This window comes from Martes martes, assembly GCF_963455335.1.
Source record: "Martes martes genome assembly, chromosome: 5".
In the NCBI taxonomy this organism is placed as follows: domain Eukaryota; kingdom Metazoa; phylum Chordata; class Mammalia; order Carnivora; family Mustelidae; genus Martes; species Martes martes.
Window position 1 is genome coordinate 50,103,413 of NC_137892.1, and position 19,383 is coordinate 50,122,795.

At 41.3% G+C, this 19,383-nt stretch overlaps 1 pseudogene across 1 annotated transcript in view; it reads right to left on the reverse strand.

The window, feature by feature from the left end:
• Nucleotides 1-214: 214 nt before the first annotated feature.
• The window catches only part of LOC308343294 (large ribosomal subunit protein eL13-like), a 30,231-nt pseudogene continuing 11,062 nt past the window's right edge, over nucleotides 215-19,383 (reverse strand). The window contains exons 2-4 of the transcript in view: nucleotides 2,979-3,171; nucleotides 1,506-1,609; nucleotides 215-362 (exon numbers count right to left, since the gene is read on the reverse strand). The product of the transcript in view is annotated as a large ribosomal subunit protein eL13-like (transcript). The remainder of the gene's footprint in view (nucleotides 363-1,505; nucleotides 1,610-2,978; nucleotides 3,172-19,383) is intronic.

Genomic DNA, 19,383 nt, shown 5'->3' on the forward strand with positions numbered 1-19,383 from the left:
CTGGCCTGGGCCTTCCCCTCTGGTTTTTGTTACATAAAGTTAGGACTGCTGTCTCAGCAGGCTCTGAAATGACCCTATTTAAGTGTAAGTTTCTTGAGAGAGAAATGGCTCCTGTGGCCATTTGGAAAGCTCCGGGTTCCGGCATCTGGTCAGCGTGCTGCTAACCTGGACAATAGCGATGGGCCGGGTAAGGAGAACAGTCTCCGCTCTGGGTTTACGTGATTGGGGTTTTGTTGCCCGTGGCTTCTGCAACCAGTGCTTGACCCAGTGGTGGAGGCTTCCCCTGGCCCCGCTGGATGCCTTTCATGGGCATGTGCAGGTTAGAGAGCTGCAGGGAGACGGGAACCAGGCCTCCGAGGAGTCTGGGAAACACCCAAACAGGGGAAGGTGCAGGGAATGTTTTCCCCAGCAAGAGAAGCTTTCACCTGCATTGGTAATGCTGTAATTCACGCAGTCTTTTATGAATGAGGAAGTTAATTTGTGGATATTTTGGTTCAGAAAATTCCTTCTCCTGGTATTCCATGGCATACGTGAAATTTAGGACGCAGTGCCCTGATCACAGTTATTTTAGGAAGTTAAAAAGAGAATACTATAAATACTGTACTCTACCAGTTCTCTAGAGTGGGGGCAGGAATTCGATTCTCTCATTCACGGCTATTTTCCCAGCACTTAGAACAGCACCAGACATTGTTCAGGGGCTGGGAAATACTTGTGGAGTGACTGTGACTGAGTGAAACGTGGAGGTTACTGAAAAACCCTGCAGGCTCCTGGCAGAGCTCCTCGCCTTCCCTAGCGAGGCCTTATTTTAGTGATTTTCCAACCTCCAAACAATATGATCTTATATAAAACTTGAGAACATAAATAAAAATGTCTTTAATGGATAAGTCCCAGGATGTACCCTTCCCTTATTTCATAGCTTGTTGATGGCTCTGAAGGTGTTGTGTGACCAGGCGACAGTCCGAAAGTCAGGACTCTGGGTGACGGCTGCCCAAATCCAATCTCTCTCTGTCTTCTATTTTGCTTGCCCGATACTGTAGCCAGAAACTTTTGGTTCACACAAAAGTAGTTTGCCTCGCAACCCCAGGACATCCCTCAACGGAAGTGATTCAGAAGCTTGTGAAGACCAGCAGAAAATGTTCAAAGTTGAATCATTTACCATACAATATCTATTTGCGCGTGAGCCTCATCGTCGGCTTGTCAGATCGGGAGGGCTGCAAAGTTCATACAAAGGCTAAGGGTATCCATGAGATGGATAAGTGATGGGCATTCATTTGTCGCTGACCCCACTAGTCAGTTTGTCTGAAGGGAGGGTGCCACATGGGTTTGCCCGATCTTTGTTGTGGCTGGTATCCTGGGAGAGCTGCTCAAACCCAAACGCTCTCCCATGCTCGCAGAACCGAGGAACTCCGCTGACGAACATCGAGGGTAGGAGGGAAGAATGTAGTTAGGTAGGAAAAAAGCCTCATTAATGAGTGGTACCTGGCCTGAATTAGGTTTTCACTCACTTATCCATTTGTTTGTTCCCAAATATCTGTTGAGCGTGTACTGTGAATAAAGGGCTACTCTCATTGAAGAGGTTAACGTCTAGCTGCTGTAGATATAAAAATCTCTATTAGGGAAAATGGGAAAGGCAAGAGTAGAATGATGTAGCTCACGTCACTTGGAGGGAATACAAGGACAATATTGGTATGAGGTGGAGGGGGTTAGTGAAGGTTTTTCTAGTTGCCAGTTCCTTGGATTGCCTTAAAATATTAAAACAGTTAGGAATACGCTTGGTGTTCATCACCAAGCACCCCTTGCCCCCCCAACACATTATAGAGATTCACTGTTTTTCAGAACGGATTTAATTTTATAAACTCCCAGAAGTCAAAAGTGACATCAAAGAAGAACATTCCTTGACTAAGATCTTTTGGGTTGGCCCTGACGGCATGCCCTCTAGTAAGGAGTGACTCAACTTAATGTGGGTCAAACTGGAAACATAAATTAGGTCAGTTGAAAATTTACACACATCATGAATGGTTCGAGTTATGGGGCACACTTTATTTTACCCAATAACTGCAGGTCTATTTGAATTTTAATCAGATGCCAAGTAAATATTTAAAGCTGGATAGTTGTTGCCAAGGAGGCTCATAATCCCTGAATGGTAATGTTGCCTTTATCTCTACCTCCCAAGTCTGGAGGACACGAAAGTACTTGGGAAAGAAGAAAGAAGAAACACATTTCAAGATAGGATACATCGTTTGTTTGTAGACTGCAGACTATGGACTACAACCCATTTCATTTGAGGATGCTGTGATTTTGACACAGGAAAGAAAACGCTGTAATTTCCTTCGGTTCTGCCCATCTGCATTTCCTTCCCAGGCTATGGTGGTTATCATCGTGGCTCTGAGGATCATGACTTCCAGGAGACAGAAGAGAATTAACAATCACTTAATTATTAATCCTCCGTAATTGGAACTGAAGACTATAAAACAGAAAGGATGAGAAGCCAGCAGGCTGGCGGAAAGGGAAGGAAGGAGAGCTGTGAGAACTGCTTTGGCGTTAACCCTTTAATTAAGCCACTCCTTTGACCTCAGTCTTGACTGTCTCTCTGCAGGGCTCTCCTGGTACTTCTGCAGGGAGGAGGAGAGACGGAGAGGTCACACTTGGTCAGGGGAGGGGGCTGTGGTTTGCTGGGCTAGCTGGAGGCCCAGTTCACACGGGAGGTACAAGGTCAAGTCAGGTCAACGGGAACCAGCCTAGGCAAGCAGCAGCGGCTCTGTGGCTTTCGGCGCTTTTCAATTTGGAAGAACCGAGAAGAGCAGCTTCTCTCTGAATCATTGCTTTCCCAGGCTTATGAATTTCAGAACCTCTTGTACTTTCTCCATTGCTTTCCAAACACGGACTCGTTTCAGGCTTCCCTGCACACAGACTGCAGTGATGTGGGCAAACAATTTTGACAAGATGTGCAGCTTTGAGGAAAAGCACTTTCAGCTTACAAGGACATGCACCGTTGTTGGTCTCTTTGCGGCAGTGGTGGTAGGAGCTCTGGTGCTCCGCACCTGGCCCACACCCCCAGGCCTGGAGGCCCGCCCACGCGGTGGGGCCTGGGAGGGAGGTGGGCTGCCTCCGGTGTTCCGGGCGAGGCTGTGTGTCACGTGTGCGACGACCAGACCGTCATTTTCTCTGGGCCTTAGGGGGAAGAAAGCAAATCTCATCCAAGGTTTTGGACTCCCACCTTCCACATTTAAGTCCCCAGATCATTTACCCAACACCATTTGTACGCAGAGTGCTATAGAAGGATGAACAAACTTGAAGATCGTCACTCTGTCTTTCAGGAGCTACCTTCTAAACTGGAAGTGAAAGTTCATGAACGCTGATGTAAAGGCTGGTGAAACAGCAGAGAAAGGACAAAGAGACTCCAGGAAAAGGGGAATGGATAGGATACTTTCTAGCGCTTCCTGCTGGGATTTTCAAAGGGGCGGTGGCTCTGCGGCAAACTTCCCTTGTTTTCTCTTTATAAGGTTTTCTGCCACGTAATAATTTTCTTCAGCCTCCTTCGGTTGATCTTGTTCTGGGTTGGTTTCCTCTTGCGCAAGGATGTGGGTCTAATCGTTAGCTGGAGTCTGGCCTGCTTCTGGCCTTCACAGACCAGCTCCTCCCACTGATGGGGGCGCGGGGAGGGGGGCGGCGCCGGGCGGCGAAGGAAACCAAATGTCTTTAAGGACAGCCAAGCAAAAAGTAAAATGACTGGATTTGAGTTAGGCTCTTTAAAAATAAGAGAACACGACTATCTATCGTTTGCTTTTAAAATTCAGGGCTCTGCATTATACACGTAGCCGGCAATTTACTGAATACCTAGGACAAACGATAGAGGTCAACACTGTGTTTTGCCCGGGGAGAGGAAAGACAAGGTAGAGGGAATGTTTATATAGGGAAACGAAGAACTTAGAAAAGAGGCAGAGCCAACGTGAATGTTTTCCCGAATCCTGAAAAACAAGCTGTGCATGGCCAGGCAGGATGCGGAGCCCTGGGCTGTCCCATTGATGTGGAAAGAGCCGTGCTTTGTGAGCCTGGGTTCAGGTCCAGGAGCCCTGGGTGATCATGAGCTGATGACTTAGCTACTTTCTGCCTCAGGTGTTCATTTGGTTAAAAACAAGCAATCAAAATAATGTGCAGAAAGAATTTAGCACAAAGCAGGTCCTAAATAGATGTTAGGACCCGCCTAGCTAGACTGCATTTCCTGCCTCCCTTGCAGCTAGGTGTGTCTGCACGATGGCATCTGGCAGGGGAGGGGAAATGATTTGTGCTGTCACTGCCCAGCTTGCTGACCAGTGGATCCACACTGATCTTCCCCTGGTTGTTACTCCTCTGGAATGGGAACAGATTTGAAGGTAATCCCCGCTTTGAGCCGGCAGATGACAGTGCTCGTGCAACAGAGTCAGGGTGGGAGGAATCTGGGCTGATGAGTGGGCAGAGCGGTCCCGGCAGCTGAGACTGGGTGGACCATAATGCCAGAAGAGAGCAAAAGTTCCATCTCGCTATTAGAAAGGAGCTGTCGTAGTGCCTGACTTTTACCTTAACTGATACGGATTTTGGTGGGATAGTCACCGGGTTCTAGGCAGCTTCTGCAGAAAGGCATTGAGGCTGTCCTGAACTGTACCTGTGAGCCACACGCTCTGGGGAGACCCAGGTATTGCGTCTTCCTGAAGATTCCCTGCCTGGCCTCCGAGTGTTCATGATACCCAGCTCCTCCCCACCCCCAAACCCTCTCACTCCTTGTCAGGTGAGTCAGGGCCAGCTCACAGTGCTGGGGCATTCATGGGGGCAGCTCCATGGCAAAGGTGTGAGTGGGAGAACCCGGCCTCGTTATTGGGGGTGCGAGAGTGGCCCTTTTCAGGGGTGCATGTCTCTGTGGCATTAATGCTTAGCGGGGAGCCAGAGTTTGGTGTCCCTTGAGACTTAGACTGCTTTCAAGGGAGCATGGCAGCTCTTGCGGTCAAAATCATGCTGTATGATCATCGTTGACTGTAGGTGGGAGAGTGGCTCCCCCCAAATGTTTGGGTCTTAATTCAAAGAACCTGTGAATATGTTAGGTTATAAGGCAAAGGGAGTCAGAGCTGCAGATGAAATTAATGTTGGTAACCACCTGACCTTGGGGTGGAGGGAGAAGCCTGTGCTCTCCAGGTGAGCCCAATGTAATCACCTGCATCCCTCAAGGGGAAGAAGATCTGGGACTGGAGGACTAAGAGAGGTCGCAGCACACAAAGAACTGCTTCTTGTGGGCTTTGAAGATGGAGGAAGGGCGCCATGAGCCAAGGAAGGTAAGGAGCCTCTAGGAGCTTGCTCTTGGCTGAATATGTCCTCTCAAAATTCATATACGAAATCGTAATGGCTACCGTGGGTGTAGTTAAGAGGTGGGCCTTTTGGGAGGTGATCTGGTCACGAGGGTGGAGCCCTCCTAAATGGGCTTAGCATTCTTAGAATAGCGACCCACAGAGTTCCCTCAGCCCATCTGCAAGGTGAGGATTTGACGGGGAGTCTGTGACCCAAAGAGAACCCTCACCCGGCCATGCTGATCCTCTCATGTTGGACTTTCAGCCTCCAGAACTGTGAGAAATACATTTCTGTGGTTTATCATCTCTCCTGTCTGTGGTATTTTGTTAGAGCAGCCTGAGCAGACTAAGATAGAGCTGGAAGAGGCAAGGAAATAGATTCTCCCTACAGCTTCCAGAAGGAACACAGCTCTGCTGACACCTTAATTTTAGCCCAGTGAGTCTCATTTTGGACTTCTGACTCCCAGAGCTATGAGATAATAAATCTGTGTTGTTTTAAGCCACTACATTGGTGGTAATTTGTGGTAGTTGTCACAGAAGACAAATTCACTGCCCTAATAATTAACAGAGGTGATTATCAATATTTGGGGACTTAATTCTCAGGCTCAGAGATAGATAATTTTCCAACGGCCAATTTGGGGAAGAGTTCAGAACAAAACCTCACGAATGGGCAGGTAGAGACCTGAGGCAGTAACCTTGAAGCTCTGTTCACTTTATGGCAAAGAAAGCTGTTTTCCTGACCACCACCTTCTTACTTAGGCTTTCTGTCTGGTATTTTTCTGTTTGAAAGGGAATCTTAAGCCTTTCCTAGAGAGGTGTGACCTTTATGTATACCCATTTATAAAAGTGTGGTCGGTTAAGAATCACTAAAATGTGACAGAAAACAAAAATCACCATGGTTTAGGATTATTGCAGCAAAGGTTAAAATACCAAATAAAGTTAAAATCGGTCAATTATTATAATAATATGTAAACCAAGGAGATTTTCACATGGTAGCTGAAACTAAACTAAACTAAACTAAACATGGTAGCTTAAACAACCATTTAAGCATATTTATGTCATTTAAAATTAAGCATGGTAAAGTATGCAAAATTATAAAGCTGCCAATTTGAATATCTAACTTAAATGTCCACATTAAGGGGTAGGGTCTATTCCTAATTTAGGAGTGCACATCGTAATTATTTAAATACAATGCCTGGTAATCTTAAATGCTAAAACAGATGTTGGACTCAAAGGACAGCTTCCATTAGCCAAGGCTGTTATTCTGTTTTTAAACCTTAGGCTTTGATAGAAGCAGGAGAAATGGAACAGTAGTACTTGGTTTCCGAAGTTCCAGACCTTCTAGTAACTAGAAAATAACTAATACTGTTTAAGGAAGCAAATGAGAGAAGTAAAAAGAGCTGATTCGTAGTATCTTGGAAGTGAAGTTCAGAGTTTCAGTCAGAGATGTGTGTTCAAGGAAAATGCTAGTAAAAAACTAACACTGTCTTCCCAACATGTGCAGCAGCTTAATACAGAAAGCTATTTTTATTGTATAAAGGGAAACATAATTGTTTTGAGCATTTTCTTAGAGACTCTGTAACTAAAGAAAAATAGAGTACAATGTACCGTGTTTAGTGACACAGACACATCTTTGGGTCTGCCTGGATTTGGAGTCTCTCCATCTCTACACGCATGTCAGGGGACACAATGGAGCGAGAGATGACAAGTGTAAATTTTGAAAAGTGAGAATTTAGGGAATTAGGAAAGACAATAGCTCATGTCAAAAGGTGCCGAGGAAACTGCCTATAACTTTTCAAAACATACTGCTTTTTAGAGAACCAGAGAGTGAAAGCAAGAAAACCAGAAATCCTCCCATATCAACTCTGTAATTGTTTTATTTAAAAGCCCGTCTTCGAAACTTTCGCAGTTTTCTCATGCTCTATGTAATATGTTCCATTAAATCTCTTTGTTCATCTCGGGAAATGTGTGCATTTCCAGGTCACTGAGGCAACGATTCTCTCTATGATGCTCTGAAGTCTGAAAAGTTAAATCTGCTTCCAATGCTCATTTGATCTTTGTTACTATAGTTAATCAGGAGTTTACGGAGGGATCTAAAGTGCCAGTGCCACCATCATAGGTTTGTTTTAATTTTCCTTGGCAAATTCGACTGCATTTTTCCATTACATCTGGAGCTGCCGGTGCTATTGTATTGAACATTCTAGTTTTCGAGGAAGAACTTGTGCAGTGGGAGACCCTCGGTTACCTCCTCCAACAGTGTGTTTCTTCTGCATTCTCTGTATAAAGAGCGAATAAAGAGAAACCTTCCCCAGGGTCAGAAGAGGTAGACAGAATAGTTTAAATTTTATTTTATTTATTTTTCAAAAAAGATTTTATTTATTTATGAGAGAGAGAGTGAGCGAAGGAGCAAGTGAGCTAGAGAAGGAGCAGGAAGAGGGGCAGAAAGAGAGGGAGAAGCAGACTCCCTGCTGAGCAGGGAGCCTGATGCAGGGCTCGATCCTGGGACTCCAGGATCACAACCTGAGCGGAAGGCAGATGCTTAACCCAGGTCCTCCTAAATTTTAAGGAATATCTTTGCAAATTTGGGTCCTCAAGCTCATTTGGACCTCATTATTTTCATATCAGTAAATACCATTTTATTTTTAATTATGACTGAAATTTGGCAGTAGTTTGTTTTTCAGACATTTTGCCCCCCATGCAGCACATTTTCCAGGTAGTGCCTCTGATCGTCATAATCATTGACATTCTCTACAGTTGCCTATCTTCCAAAAGTTTAATCATTTTTCTCTTTATTCTTGAAGTCTTTAATCCACTTGGAACTCATTTTTGTGTATTGTGTGATATAGAGGTTCAGCTTCATTTTTTTCCACATATGGCCAAGCAGTTGTCTGACACTTATTGAAACGTTTCCTCTCTGATCTAGAGTGCTACTACTTCACAACTCAAGTTTATATATGTAAGTGTGTATCTGCCTGTCGATTCTATATGCCATTCCTGTATTTTTCTTTCTTACGGTCTGGTTCCACACCGCCTTCATTAATATAACTTTATAATATTTTTTGATATCAGATAGGGCACTTCACTCATTCTGTTTTTGTTATTGAACATAATTTTAAAAAGTTTTACTAAAAAGGGAAAAAAAAGTTTTTATTTATTTCAGAGAGAGTGCAAGCATGTGATTGGGGGGAAGGGCACGGGAGAGGGAGAGAGAATGTCAAGCAGACTCCTTGCTGAGGGCAAAGCCTGTGGCCATGTCATGCCCCCGAGATCGCCACCTGAGCTGAAACCATGAATCAGCCGTTCAACCGACTGAGCCACCCAGGAGCCTTGCCCCATCCAATTTTTTGTCAGAAGACAGACTCAGTTATTTTTAACCCTTGATCTTCCATGCAGGGTTTAGCACTGGCTTATTGAGTTTCAAAACCCTTTGGGAATTGGATTAGAATTGCCTTTAGTCCACATATGAATTTGAGAAGAATGGCATCTTTATAGTATTCGGTCATTATATGCATGGACACGGCACATCTGTCAACTTTGTTAGATCTTCTTTTATGTTTCCCGATCAAGTTTTATAATTTTCTTCATAAGAATATTACAAACCTTAATTTATCATGAAGTCTGGATTATATATATATATATATATATATATGTATGTATAATTGTATTATCTAAGAATCATGAGGGTTTTCTTTCTTCCTTTCAAATCCTTTTATTTATTTTTTCCCCAAACATTAAGTAGAAGTTGTCATAGTGGGATGCTTTATCTTCCTCTTTCTCTTCTGACTTCTCTCGAGATTTTCTCTTTGTCCTTGTTTTCTTGTAATTTGAATATAGCATCCCTAGATGGTTTGCTGTTGTTGCTGTACTTGATATTTAAGAAAACCTTGCTCAGTGTTTTTAAGATTCTTGGGTCTGTGGTTTGGTATCTGCTGTCATGAATATGGAAAGTGCTGGGCCATTACCAGTTCAACGATTGCTTCTTCCTTCTCTTACTTCTTCTGATATTACAATCTTTCATTTGTCATACGTTTTGAAGTTGTCACACTGTGCTCGGATGTTCTGTTCTGTTTCACTCTGTTTTCTCTGTGCGTCTCAGTTTGAGAAGTTTCCACTGGCCTATTTTCCCCGACTTTGCTGCTGCTTTTCTCAACTGTGTCAAGTCTACTGATGAGCTTATCAAGATAATTCATCATTTCTTTTACTGTGTTTGTAATTTATAGCATTTCCTTTTCTTCCTTAAGGTTTCCACCTCTTCACTTGACATTACCCATCTGAATTTGCGTATTGTCTACTCTTTCTGCTAGAGCGCTTGACATATTAATCGTACTTATTTTAAATTCCCCGTTTGATAATTCCATTAGCTCTGCCATATCCAAGGCTGGTTCTGATGACTGCTTTCTCTCTTCAGATAGCCGCTTTTCTCCCCCTGCCTTTTGGCGTCCTTGTAATGTTTTTGTGATTGTAAGTAGAATGTATTGTATCTAATTTAATAGTAACTAATTTAATAGGCCTTTACTGTGCAGATTTATACTGCTCTCGCTAAGAGCTGGGGTGTGTTTAATGTTTGTTGTAATTATGGTTCTGGAGGCTTCACATTACTCCAGCATCCTTGTTTTTGTCTACGCTCTTGGCTTTGGAGCTTCCCTAAGTACTACTCCTCACAGAGAGCCCGTGTCTTGCCACTCTTAATGGCGAAAATCCACTGTTATTATACTGAAGCCTGGTTGATGTGGTGGTGGGGGAAGGGGATACATACTATAATTTTTTTTTAGGTGATCTCTCCACTCAACATGGGGCTCGAACTCATGACCCTGAGATCAAGAGTCACATGCTATAACGACTAAACCAGCCAAGTGCCCCAGTAAGCTTTATGTAATCTTCTGATGCACTCTGAGTCTTTTAGTGGGCCTGCGTTCAGGGGCTGTGGTCTTCAGACTTACTTCTCTCTGTCCTCCAGTGGTTTCCTTTTTATTTTCCCGGCTCCCTACTCCCTTCCCCAGCTGTTGTATTTTGAGTCTATTTCCTTGAAGCCCTGTCCCTGTTCACTGTAGTTTTATGATATTGTCCCCCCCTTGAGTGAGACAAGAAGGCTGGAGGGGGGTTGGAATGGGGAGGACTTCCTTTCCCTTATCTGGGATAAGGTTTCAAAACTGTGCTGAGGCAAAGAACTTTGCCTTGGAGAGTGGCCCTATTTAATGGAGACGTCTCTGAATATATTTTGCAAGGATTACTCTTCCCCTCCGCTTGCCAGCACCACAGGGAAATTTTTGTCCAATGCTCAGATCCTCAAGTAAGACCTGTTGGAATTCCTGGAGAGGAAGACCATTAAAATCCAGGGGGACCAAAGACTGCCCCCAGAAGAAACTCCCCTCAGAGTTTCTCACATGTTAGTCCACACTTCTCTTTTGGCAGTTGTCAAAATTACCATTTTATTGTTGCTAGTGGTTTGTAGCTTCAGCAACTTCTGCTCTAGTGAAGCCAGTCTGGGCTGCCATGTCTTTCTGATGGGCCTCCCTGTAGGGTTTGGGTGGCATTTTGTCTTCCACACTCTTATCTGAGAGATCCAAGGAAAGTTTTCGATTTTCAGTTTGTCCACCTTTTTCTTCTTGTAATGAAGTGACAACTTCTAAAGCTCCTTACCTTTTGAAGCTGAAACCACGTGTCAACTCTGTGTTCTTGACAGAAATTGAGTTGATGGGAGTATATTTTGTTTGGAGTGGTTAATTAAGTTTACCGATATTTTATTTGTGATTTTTGAATCTATGTGTATGAGTGAGATTGGCTTGTAAATTTCCTTTCTCTTACTGTCTTTGTTTGCTTATGGTGTCAGGGTTTTATAAAATCACATGGATTGTCCCCTCTGGGCTGCTTTTTCTCTTCTCTCAAATTGTTTGTGTAAGATTGGAGTTAGTCCCTGAAAATTGTGTAGAATTTGTCTGGGCCCATTGTTATCTTTGTGGGAAAAATTTAAAATCTATGTCAATATCCTTTATGGTTATGGGACTACTTGGCTTGTTAATCCCTTTTGAGTATGTTTAGTTAAATTACTGTTTTCTGGAAATTTGTTTGTGTAGTCTAAGTCATCGAATTTATGGGCATAAAATTATTCATTACATTTTCCTACTGATGTGTCTACTGTTTTCTCTTCTGGTGTCTTGTCCCTGTAGGAGGATTGTAATCGGGCTGGAGGTAATTTTCTTTAGGAAACTTCTCTGGTAATTCAATATGTGATTAGGTCACAGCTGAGTTTTAGAAAAATGAATAAAAATGAGTTTTTACTTCCTGCCACTCTCTGATCAGGGTCATCTGTTACCAACTCTAAGAGTTGTATTCGCCTCCAAATGTTTTCTGTCATTCTGTGGGATATGTTGGGCCTTAGCCTAGACTATGTGTGGGCCTATAGATTGAAAATGTCTTTAATAATTGGATCTTTTTGATATCTTAACATTTGATGAAGATCTCTGCAACCAATTTGGCTACATTCTGCATGAGGCAGTCCAATTCAGAGGCTGCATTTAGACACAGCCTGTGAATCCAAAGTAACATGAGCAAAGTTCTAGTCACGCCATAGTTTGTGGCTGCCAAAATGTGGACACGGAAGCAGTTATTTTAAAACTCGATAAGCAACACAGCATTTTGGAGGACTGTGGAATAAAATGAATACTTCTAGTTGCCCAACTGGAAAAGCATTTGCATGATTATTTACATCCTTATCATTGAATGCCCTTTATCTGATCATAGGATGTATGTTTTGGGTAAGAGTTCTCTTTAAAAGCATAATTTATATTTTAAGTAAGGTAATTTCTTCAAGCAAGATTTATGTTCTAGGGATTTTTCTATGTTTAGTATTTTATTCTGGTGGGATTTAGTAATCTTTTTGTTCAAAAATGAGGATATTCTAATTTTTATCCCCTTTAAAATATAATTTATACACAAACACAGACTATCTATCTATCTATCTACATATATTTAGATACATAGATGCCTTAATAGAATATTCCTGTATTATCTTTTTTGAGGGGGGGTATAATTTATACACAAGTTAAATTGGGAAGTTGGAAACTTCTTCAGTGTTCATGTAATGTTTAATTTAAATTATTTCCAACCACAGCCCAAGTCTCATGCTGCTATGGACAATCTGTGTTTCTTGGTATATGTTCCAACATTTTATTTAACAAAATAGAAATAGAAGAACAAATATAAAGGCACCAAATGTGAAGTATAGCTAGAAGGCTTTGACAGACATAACAGCAAAGCTACTTCATCTTTACAGCGTTTGATTCAGCGACATTGTAACTCTGAAGATTTCATCTTTGAGCATTTAATTCTGTAATTTAAAGAACAACTCAGTGTGACATAAAAAGGAGAAATGTCCAGTTCAATCCACATGCACACAAATCGAGAAGTATGAAGTGACATTTGCTCTAGCAAATTCAGTCTTGATCTGATTCTGATGATCTCAGAAGAACCTCTTCTTGACGCTCCGACCAACTTCCTCATTTTCTCGAACTCAAGAATATTAAGTGTAAGTCAGCTTGGAAAAAATAATTATTAACAAAGTATATGCTACATTGATAAAATATGGTATCTTGAGATCTTCAAGACCCACATTTATAAGCATAGTGAACCACATGAAAAGCTAAAATTGCCCCCAAATTAGCAGATAAAACAGAAACCTCAAACATTTGAAAATAAAAAGAACCTGTCAGATAATTAAAAAAAACCTGACCAAGGCAAATAGTTTATTTTATACTCTTTTCACGTAGATTCCTCAGAAAACAAAAGATAAGTGCTAATGGTTTATGGGGAGGTTCAATCTCAGGGAAGCAAGCGTGAAAGCAAGCAAGAAAAGCAAGTCCAGTGTGGTGCATTGTGGAACTGCAATGAAGGAGGCGTAGGGTGGTTAGGTCATGCAGAATGTCTCCAGACAGGCTGGAGGCAAGAGTTGACTGCAGAGATATGGTTGTTCATCTGACAGCTCTTTCCCATTTCCCGTTATCTTATTGGTCTAAACCAAAGGAATTAACTCCTGTGAACTTTGAGGACTGCTGGGAAGGCTGGGGTTCCTCCTCATCCACTGGTGATATGTATGGAGCATCCATTGGCTTTTTCTACCACTGGAAGATCTGTATCTTTGTTAAGGAAGCTCCCAGCAGAAAGCAAGAGAAGTAGCAGAGGCCAGGGTTGGAGGATGGTGGCTGGAGAGAGAAGGCAGCATTTGGGATGGTGCTTAAATTAGTTTTGTTATTAGTACACCTGTGAAAAGAGTATGTGTGTTTGCGTAAGTGACAAATTTATGGCTATACATAGGTATATCTGACTCAGTTTATAAGTAAATGTAAAAGTGGAGGGCAGACTGTTACTGTAGAAGAGCTTGTTACAGAGCCTACAGGAAGAATCCAGATCATGTCAAACTTAAGATGCCTTTAGATGCTTCATTGGGAGCAAAGGAGATTTCAGTATAAGGCCAAAGTTTCTGGATGGCATTGTGCTGGCATAAACCTAGAAGGAGCATAGCTGGCAGATGGTCATATCGAGGTAAGGTCCTTGAGCAAAGCTGGCCAGGAGGCTGACCTGTGGCTGTAGCCAGAGAGTAACCAAAGGAGAATGCAAACAGGTACGGGAGCCATCCACCTCCCTTCCAATGGGCTCAGTGACAGCTGAATAGGCATATTCCAACCTAGTCTGTTTTCCACTCATTTCTGATGATTGGTTTCTTAACTAGGCATATATTCTTCTTCACCTTATCTGGAGGAATTTAAATCTTCTCAGCCTTAAAGAAATGGAAGAACTTTGGCAGGTGCATAGATCAACAAAACAAAGTCTCCACAAAGACCAACACACAGAGGTGCCAGAGTCTAGGAAAATCAGGAAGAGTAAATGATCAGTGTGGTATGATTTAAAAGACTGACCGAATCAAGAGATTCTCATTTCTCATCTACCTGATTTCTGTCATGTAGACCAGGGATGTTATTTGGAATTACTGTTGTAAATGGAAGGACCCTTTGTATTCAGCACATTACTCATTTTAGGATGATTTTGGAAAATTTGTCATATTTTACATCTGGGTGTCTGCTTTTCACTTTAAGAGGGTATGACCAACCAGGTGGATGGTGAGACTAAGTTTAGTCATAGTATGAGCAATGTAGCCTTCTTACATTCCATTTTTGAATGACCTCTTAAGGGTTTTTTTCTGTATTTAGCATGTGTTAGATGATTTCTAGACCAACCATCACTATCATCTAAAAATGCTTCCTAATTGTTCATCTATAACATGTTGAGAATCTACTTCCTCCTACTCAATTAGAGATCTGCTTATGGAAGATATTTAGAATATAATGTTGTTTCTGTGCTCACTGGTAAATTGAATGCAGCCTATCAAATAATGAAAAAATGTAAATGAGACCCATTTAACAAGAGTCAATGTTAAAATATTTGGGTGCAAATTTTTAGGGATTATTTATTTATATTGTTGCAAAAAGACTTTCTAAAGTCAAGAAAAAGATCTTTGTGGTTGAATATGGAGACCTTATCATCAGTTGTCTCCTTAACTGCGAGATGGAGAATTTAGAAGCAACCCTTGGGTCATGTGAATGAAGCACCATTTTCCAGAGGAAACATTTCAAGCATCCTGACATTACCAAATTACTGACATTTCCATTTTGGACTTCAGAGAATACTTTTGGATTATGAGGCAATTATTTGTAGAAATAACAGGAGTTCATAGGAAGCATGGTGAAACTGAAAAATGCTCCCCAGTCCCTTTGCTCATTCAAACTTGTTCTGAGTAGATTTTCCCTTTCCCTTGAATGAAATATGGGTCCTGTTCATGACTTTCCCATTTCCTCCCAGAAAATCAAAAGCTTTTTAGCCCCATTAGTAATAAAAACAATTCTTTTTAAGTTCCATATAATAGCAAACTTTATATCAAATTAAGGCTTCTTCCCTTCCCCAGCTTGGACCTGTTCTGGTTGAGGGTCTGCAGTGGCAGGCAGGTGTAGAGAACAACTCTTTTATCTTCTGTTTCTTCCGTCTGTACCCACCCCATTTGGCTGTCTTGTTCCTCCATGGTTATGAGGGGGATGGAAGAGAGGGAATATTCAGGAAATCCCTTGGTCTGATAATGGGGTTCTCTGGTCTTAGTGGTTGTTTAAAGCTGATTTTTTTTTTCCTCAAAGGGGCACTTTTATGGGTCTCTTTGAAATTCATCCCATTGGCCACACCCGAGTAAACTTCCTGTGACATAAGCATTGAGTCTTCTGTCTTCCAGCTGGCTATTTTTAATTTTTCCCTTTGCCTCAGGTCATATAAGTCCATCATCTTCATCCCTGGGAGAGTCATATCACCTTTTCAAGCAGTCCTTTTGGCAATACTTAATATGGTTTAGCTGTTCTCTCATCATGGCCAATATCTGATTTGTGCAAAGTATGTACACATTCTTGCCTTTACTCCTATGGTATCCCAATTTCCTTTCAATAAAGCTTGCTTTCTTGGCTGCCATCAGCCACTTCAGCCAATTTCTCCCTTGTAGGCTTTTTTTTTTTCCCTTTTCCCCTGAGTGATTCAATGATCGGTTTGTTGGTTCCCTAGAGGAGAATGGCAATCTCCTCCCGCCTGACACGAGCTGAGAGGAAAGCAGCTTCTTTCCTTCCCCTACCAAGGTAGTGGGAAGAAAATGCCATAGCATCCAACACCTTTCTCCAAAGATATTTTCTTTAATGGCCTCTCAAATCTCAAACCTTTTCTACCTACAGTGGGTGGGCTAAGGGTCACAGAATTGGCTTTAGCCAACGACCTCTTCTTTTGCATGTCAAAATGCATACTGCTTACATGCATAAGTAATTCAACACTTCACTCAGGAAACTGGGGAAACTGGGAATATCTGTGATCAATGCTCTCTGATCTATACCAGAAACTAAAATAGAAATGCTCCATTTTTAATATACTAGTACATCAAGTAGACCCAACCTAAAAAATTTATAGTCACATTCATATTTTCTGCTTGTTATGTGAGGATTTAGGAAAAATTGTGTTCAGAAATATTTAAACACATTAACAGAACAAGAAACCAAATAGGTGCCCTAAGACTATATTTGTGTGTCTTACTTTGTCAATAATTCAGTTTACATATTTTAAAAGAACACTCAATAAAGAATGACTAAATAAAAGACTGGTTTTTAAAATCAGTTACATTTATTTTTGCATTAGCAAATATTTCTAGAACTCTAATATGGACCAGACACAATGCAAGAGATAGAAACAAATAGAAGTGAGAGAGGGCTTATCATTGTGGCCTGGGATTAGGCAGGGATGCAGAGGTGGGAAGAGGGAAACTTGTGAATATCTAGACAGAGAAAGACTGTAGAGTTCAATATGACTCTGGAAAACAGAAGAAAGGTTTGGCTTAGAGTTATATAGCCAGAGTAATCAAATGATGATCTTTGAGAGGAAAAGCTAAAAGCAACAAAATAAAATGTTTCCTTGCCTTTTCTTAGAATGACCTACATAGGCGGGACCTAAGTGGAAAGCAGGTTGGAACTGATAGTGTGTTTTCCTTGGAAATAACTAAGGGTAGATTCTTAAGCCACTCGCAGCATAAAAATGACTCCATATAACTTTTTCTATGTAATTTTTAGAATAAGAAAACTCACTTGAGTTCTAATTTAGAATTCCAAAAACTCTCTCCCTTGGCCCTGGCTGCAAAAGCAGGCCTGGTTATTGTTCATGGAAAGCTCACATTCCCAAGGAGTTGGGTCAATTAGATATACCTTGGAACTAATAACGAGTTATACCTCAACATTTGTATGAGAGAAGGTGTCTTTCTGGGTCAGTCTGCCCTCACTTTTTAGTTGAGTGAAATGCAGCCACTGCTTGGAGAGAGAATAGCTGAGGCTGGTGGAACTGTGGTGGCTTGTGTACATGGTGTACTTGGGTACCGTCAACATTAGAAGTTTATTGCTCTTTCGTCTCCCTAAACCCTCGGAGGATTTTTGAAATGGATTCCCCCCCCCACGCCCCCCACAAATGAACGTGTATAGGTTTTGTGTAAAGTTTCATAGAGCTTCTAGACCTCCTGAAGCCCATCTATGGACCTCCTTTTTCATACTACAAAAACAAAGCATTCGGTATGTTCTCATCAAAGAAATCTTATATAACTATGTCCAAGGCAAAAGTATACTAGAATTGCAAAGGATAAGATTTAAATATATATATATATATATGACTGACAGATAAAGCATGGAAAAATTAGAATGGCTTCCAGAAAAAGGGATAGAGAGAAAAGATAGATCCATACAAGGTCAGTGTATCAATTTTAAAAAGATGCTGTAGAGGGGCGCCTGGGTGGCTCAGTGGGTTAAAGCCTCTGCCTTCGGCTCAGGTCATGATCCCAGGGTCCTGGGATCGAGCCCCACATCGGGCTCTCTGCTCTGCAGGGAGCCTGCTTCCTCCTCTCTCTCTGCCTACTTGTGATCTCTGTCTGTCAAATAAATAAATAAAATCTTAAAAAAAATGATGCTGTAGAGAAAAATTAATCTACTTAAAGATGGAGAATATATAATGAATGGAATAACCCCTTTAAAAAAATTGTGTCTCTAACAAGAAAAGTAAAGAACCAGAATTTAGTTACCTAGGAAGTACAGGAGACCTTACAAGAATAGCCATTCCCCATGGGTGAAAAAGGAAATAATTTTTAAAAACTGTAAGAATGCCAAATCAATAGGTCTGAATAATGGATTATTAAGGAAATGGCCATTATTCTTACAGAATCACAAATGATTATTTTTGAAAATGAATTATTGAGGCCAGATGACCGAGATCTATGCAAAATAATTATATATTTTTTAATAAATATATACATACCAAAAAAAAATCCATACCATTTTTATGTTCTCCAAGGGCCTAGTTTTTCATTTATTAGTGCTTCCTCCTAAGAAACCCTTTGAGATATAATTGTCGTTGATACTGAAAATAGCTAAACCCTGGCAGTATGTTACTGTGTACATTCTTCTTTATACTGTGTAGCCCTAATGAATATGCAATGTGTTAGGTGGAATTGGAAAGAGACTCTTGAACGAGTCACTGTCTAGCTACGGATTTAAATACCTCAGATATAGTCAGAAGCAACATTAAAATGTGATCACCTTGGATGAGAAACATAAACAAATGTACCTAGCATCTCTCGAAGATAATTTCACTTTACCAAAATACAGATATTTAGGGTCGCCTGGGTAGCTGAGTTGGTTTAAGCGTCTGTGTTCCGCTCAGGTCATGATCCCAGGGTCCTGGGATTGAGCCCCACATCGGGCTCCTTGCTCAGCTGGGAAACTGCTTCACCCTCTGCCCCTCCCCCTCCCCCTCCCCCTACTCGTGCTTTCTCTCTCAAATAAATAAGTAAAATATTAAAAAAAAGAAATACAGGTATTCGTTAAAAGTTAAGTGTAACATTGAAATCTTGGAGTAATTCTGGAAGAGATCATTTGACAGGCACTTCTACTCTAAGTAATTCATCCCATTGGTGTGGATAGTTTCAGGATCTGGAGATTTTAGGGAAATATTTCCATACTAAACACTTTACATTAAACATATTTCCACACTAAACAGTCACCTGGAGGGGAAGTGGTAGTAGGTTTTATTAAGCCATATTCTTTGGTGTATCTAGATGGTGCAGTCTGTGGGGCAGAAATATTGCAGAGAAGACAACAACAGGACTGATACTAAATGGGGATAAACGTGGTAATAAATCTGATATGGATTAATACTTTACCTATGATGCGGACAAAATGAACAAATATGTTTCTGGTCTAAAAAGATCTAGTCATACTTCTGAAAATTCCTAAGTACCAGAATTTGGTGTTTAAAGCAACATATCTTAGGATTTGTCAAACAAGATGAGATAGAGTATGAATATTTATCTCTAGTGCCAACTGTCCAAATTGAAGCTAGAAACATCTGTCAAATGATTTTCATTCTACTTTTTAATGCCATTTTTTCCCCTGTTTTATTTTTTTCCAAACGCAGTGTGAAAGAATGTCAATAGGAAAATCCTTGCTATAACACCAAGAACCCC